Raw genomic sequence first — 6,000 nt, forward strand, 5'->3', positions numbered from 1 at the left:
TCCTTTGACTTCTCTCTGATTATCATTCAGTGGTTATTAAACTTCTGCACAATTCCTAGTCACCCAACTGCCCTTATCTACTTATTTGGAACTATTTTAAGTTACTTATGTGTAACTATTTTACCATCACAATTTAAATAAATAATAATTTGCACACAGAAATAACTAGTATAGATCTATCTAGGAGAGAAGGGGAATATAGCTTTTATCAAAATGTTCTCAATGTACAAATGAATGTTTTCAAGTTCAACTATATCTGGTGAAGCTCATTATCTGGTTAAGTGGCTTAAAAGTTGAGAACTATAAAATATTGAGAAGATTGATATAACTTAACACATAGGATAGATATTAGTAATTAGTAATATTTAATGAGTTGAATATCAACATTAAAAATTTGTAACTTGGGGGGTGGGGTTATGGACATTGGGGAGGGTATGTGCTTTGATGAGTGCTGTGAAGTGTGGAAACCTGGTGATTCACAGATCTGTACCCCTGGGGATAAAAATATATGTTTATAAAAAATTAAAAAAAATTGTAACTTTATTACTATAAAAATTGCATAAAAGATATGATGTTAAGAAAAATTAAAGCCACAATAAATTTCTACAAGAATTAACATAGTTAATTTTAAATTATTATTTCTGAGAACATTTGGTTGGCTCAGATCATGATCCCAGGGTCCTAGGATCGAGTCCCCCATCAAGCTCCACATGGGGGTCTCTCTGCTCAGTGGGGAGCCTGCTTTTCCCTCTCCCCCTACCCCTCTCGGGTTCTCTCTCTTTCACAGATAAATAAATCTTAAAAGAAATTATTATTTCTGATATGTACTTGCTTCTATTATCACAAGAAATAGCAAAATAATAATTAAAAAAAACTAATGAATGTGAAAGAGATTTGGGAGCAATGTGATCCATTTAAAAAAGAAAATTTAAGTGTGATCATTTAAAAAAATGATGAAACTAAGAAATCATCATACAAATTGAACTGCCTAGGATCACAGAAGTAGGTGGGGCAAAGTCAAACTAGGTCTGGTTACCTATAAATCAAGGGCATTTGTTCACATCACTACCTAGACTTCACCTCAGCCGTGTTTGCTCCTCAAAACACTTATATCAAGAGAATGTTACTGAAAGGAAGTAAGAGTTAAAATAGCAAGTTTGTTTGTTTTAAAGTATTGAAAGGAACATGTGGCATTTGGTTCCTATTTCACTGCCAAAGTCCATCTCATGGCCACCCAAACTTTAGAAGGCAGGAAGGATATCTTCCTGTGTGCCTAGAAGGAGAGAGAGAGATTTGGTGAGCAGCGTTAATGACTATATTATATATATAATAGCTATTCCCTTGAGCTTCGCAGGGAAATAGTCACTTCATTATACATTCACTGAATAATGAATATTCATGTATCCGTGAAACTATTACCAGAAGACAAAAGGCTAATGAAATTTGGTATCTGAGTATACCTATCTGCCTCATGAAATATATTACTAAGCAGATTTTTAAATGGATAACATGGAAAACAAACAAAATACCCTAGGATTTAAAACCAGATTTTGAAATCCCATATTGATTGGGAGATGTAATTTCTTCAAAAATATACTTGTTTACTAAGTAATGCTTGCTTTTCCCCTCAATTCAGCTTTACCCAACTTAGTAATGAAGTCAGTGCAAAAACACTAGGCTATCAGTACTTCTTTCTCCTGTTTTATTGAAAACCCATCATGGTTTGAGGGAAGTAACTGGTGAAACAATGAAATGCCCTACCTGTAGACAAGCTCTAGCCATCTGAATGGGGAATATGAAGATTGTCACTAAAAACACGAAATGATTTTAGAGGAAAAAAATGCTAGAAGCGAAATAAATTGCACCTTCATTGCTTAGAACGTATGTGCTATGTCAGCTCGTTTAAACATTTGTTGTTTTTCAGGGGCTGTGCAGCTTATATAATGTTAATATCTGAAAACAACTGCTTACACAAAGACTAATGATATTATGGATATTTTGACAATTTTAAGAATGTAATTTACCCAAGGTCTTAAAAAGCCAACCAACTGGGGGTATGGAGAGGGTGGCGGGGTTATGGACATTAGGGGAGATATATGCTATGGTGAGTGCTGTGAAATGTGTAAGCCTGACAATTCACAGACCTGTACCCCTGGAGCAAATAATACATTATAGGTTAATAAAAATAATTAATAAAAAATGGTCAATAAATGTATGGGGGAAAAAAAACAACCAACTGAAGTGTGTGTGCGTGTGTATGTTAAGATTTTATTTATTTATTTGAGAAAGCACGAGAAAGTGAGTCTGAGCATGAGAGGGAGAACCTGACACCCCAAGGAGCTGGGAGCCTGATGCAGGACTCCATCTGGGGACTCCAGGATCATGACCTGAGCCGAAGGCAGTCGCTTAACCAACTGAGCTACCCAGGCGTCCCCCAGCTAAAGTTTTCATGGAGCAAGAAAAGTTTGAGTCAGAAATACTTAGGTTTACATTTGAGCTTTTCTATTATTAGCTGGGTGGCAAGTCATGTAATCTCTCTGGCCACATTTCCTTTTCTACCAACTAGGGATACTTTTATCCATATCACAGGACAGTTGAGGGGATCATTTATTCACTCACCAAATGAGATATTTAATAAGCCTCTCCTTGTGCCATGCGCTTTGCTAGATATGAGGGACAGGATGAAGCACAGAGCAGAGAAGAGAGAAGCTAAATCCATAGACTCCCCAAAGGGGTCTATTTTGATAGAGAAGTAAGGTAATCACGGTGAGAGTTACAGAGGAGTCCACTTCGGGTGGGACGATCAGAGGTCTAAGAAGCTGAGATTAGGAGGATGCGGATGAGCCAAGCCTAGCCAAGAACTTGGAGGAAAGGCCAGGGGAGCAGAGGAAAGACCAAGTGCACCGGGCTAGAAGCTGACTCAGGGAGATGGCGTAGGACCAGTGCCGCGCCGCTGGCGCCCCTCCCCTCCCTGCCTCGCCTAGCCCTGCCCCGCCCCGACCTCATCCTACCCCCGCCCCGGCCTACTCAGACTCCTGTAGTCATTCTGCTTTGCACAGAAACACCTCACTGGACATGTGCTAACAGCTGTGATGAGTTTCAATGGCAGCAAATCCAGTGAGCAAAATAGCAACCAATAAGAGCCTTTGGGGAAATTCATCGTTAGTGTTAATATAATCATGTAAGCCTAAGTGCCCGATACATTTTCAAAGAGGAGGAAAAAAGTCATCTTGAATACAGTTACCTAGGAATACATAATCTTGGAACAGGTCATCAATTCTAAAACATTCAAATAAAAAGGAGTCTGGTTCTTGCCTCTCTACAATTTAATTAGTAGGTTAATTGTCTGGATTAACTTTCCACTTTATAAAGAAACGTTCTAACAATAATATTCCTTTTAGTCAAAATAACATTCAGGTTCAGTTACTGAATCTCAGAGAGGAATAACCAAGGCTGCTAAATTGTCCAGTATGAGCTGAATAGATACCTTGCTTATTATAAAAGTTTGCAGCTTGGTGCTCCTTCAGGTGTTTGTGTATTTTACATGTATTGTTAACTTCACAGAGAAATTGCTTTGTGGAAAACAGACACTCATAGACCATCCAAATAAAATCATCTTTAGGAGGTGCAGTAACAAAGCCCCGTCACTATACCCCATGCACCATTTTGATCAAATACTCCTGTCAGGAGCTATGCAATAGCCTTCTGATTCAACATCCATAATGTGTAAATGTGCGAACACAAACATGTATTCAAGACCAGTAATATCCCAACCACCATCCTGGTTTAGAGATTAGAGCAGATTCTAAGACATTGTCAGGGAAAAATGCTCCATCACGTTCGAGGCTGAAAACAGACAGATCTGGGGTACAGACAGATCTGTATCCCCTGTTATGACCCTTTGACAAAGATCTATAGGACACCAGACTGAAGTATCCAAGTATTTGTCATTAAATCATGACACTCAAATGATTGAGATGAGATAAAATATGGAACAAAAAGCACTGCAATGCTAAGCTAATTCCTATTGTTTCAAATACAATAAAAATTAAAACTTTTCTTTTACAGTTCCCTAGAAAACCATTGTTCAGAGATCTTGCCTGTATTTGGCTTGACCAGTGAATAAATAAAGCTGATAGCATCAAAATATTCTTACATTTGGATTGTTATTCCACCACGCAATGTGAATATTATGTATCTTTATATATACTTATGTATGTCCATATGGCATTGAGTAGATACCTTTCAATGTACCCTGTTTAGTAAAGCTCTCAAAATAATCTTGTCAGACCTTCTTTGCTCCACTTTTGAAAGTGAAAGCTAAACATCCTTTCTTTGCAACGTAGCAAATGATTCTGGATGTGAGGAGGACGGAGAGGAGCAAGGATAAAAGAATGATTTCGGTTTTCTATCGCATAAGCTTCCCATTAATTCACTAATCACCTGTTCAGTTTTTCTGCAGCTCTCCTGAAACTATGTCTTCCTTCATCTTTAAACAAAATTTTTGAATAGCCTGGAAACTACGATATGGCTTTTCTCACAGTAGACCCTTCAGGTTCCAAGGACTGACACCAGTGGAAGCCTGTTTCTGCTCATTTCAGCTGTTCCCTGGCATTTGTCCAAAAGCCTAAAAAGAAAGAGGCTTCCTTTCAGTTCCATCTATCACAGCCACAGAATTATATAATAACATGTCAAAATAATGACTTGGAGGCACTGTGAAATCCTGCAATGCCTTCCAAAGCTTCCAAGAAAGATGTAAGGTTTTTTTTTTTTTTTTTTTTTAACAAGTATATTTTGTAGACCAGTAATACTTTTAAAAATTGAAAATCAATATATGGTGTTATGGTTGAACATAATATTAAAAGATAGTATCAGGACATTCTTCAACTATTCAAAAGAAAGTGGCATTTTCTACACTTGCTCATTCTATCTGGGATCATTTCAGCTTTGGAAAATGGTAAGAGCCTGCTTGTAATCAGAACAAAAGGATGACTGAATGACAATTTAAGTATCTATACAAAAGCAGCATTAACTGGCATGGAATTTCTCCTGTCAAAAGCTGAATCCCCTTTGCTATTAAAGCTTTCAGATGCTAACACGTGATATAAAAATTTTGCATTCTCTATTTTTAAATAGAAATTTTAAATAAAAATTTGTTAATTTTTTCACAACCAAAGCCACACGTAGAGAATTTCCTGACCAAACATTAAAATGGTAACATGTCTTTTCTGAATATACATGCTTATTGCATAGAGAGTTTAGAAGACAGAGGTATGAAAGAGAAAATGAAAATCTATACCTTCACCTCCCAAAGACAACTGCTCTTCATATTCTGGTACATTTCGTTACAAGTTTTTGTTTTGAAAAAGTTTTAGACTTATGGAAAAGTTGCAAAAATAGCACGGAGGGCTACTTTATATGTTTCACACAGCTTCCCTTAATGTCCATACTTTGCTATGGATATGGTTAATAACCACAGTGCAATTACCAAAACTAAGAAGTCAACATTGGTACAAAACTATCAGCTAAACTACAAACTGTACTCAAATTTTTCCAGTTTTTCTATTAATGTCCTCCTGTGCTGGGATCCTCCAGGAGGCCTTCTGAAATGGCAGGCTTTGGGACAGTAGTAAGATTGGGGCATCTTTAAGGACCTTGTATTCTCTTGTCCCATAGGATGGACCATGTTTCATCCCACATGTGAAGAAGTTTGAACATCTGTGGCAACCGTGACTGCAAGGAGCCCAAGACTTTCAGATGTCTGTGAACACTCCTTCAAATCCCTGTACAACCAAATGGTTCGTTGATCCTCGAGAGTTAAATGAAAAGAATCTCAAAATTTCCTGCTCTTCTTTGGTTACCTGATCCTCTTTAATTTTAGAGCCAACTTTCCAGTTTTGAAGTTGAAAAGACTAAAGAACGTAGCCAGTTTGCAGCTTCAAAAAAATAAATGAAATGGAGAAGATAAGGCTGTCCGAGGCAGTACAGTCATAGAGTGTC

Source organism: Mustela nigripes, chromosome 4 (assembly GCF_022355385.1).
Source record: "Mustela nigripes isolate SB6536 chromosome 4, MUSNIG.SB6536, whole genome shotgun sequence".
In the NCBI taxonomy this organism is placed as follows: Eukaryota; Metazoa; Chordata; class Mammalia; order Carnivora; family Mustelidae; genus Mustela; species Mustela nigripes.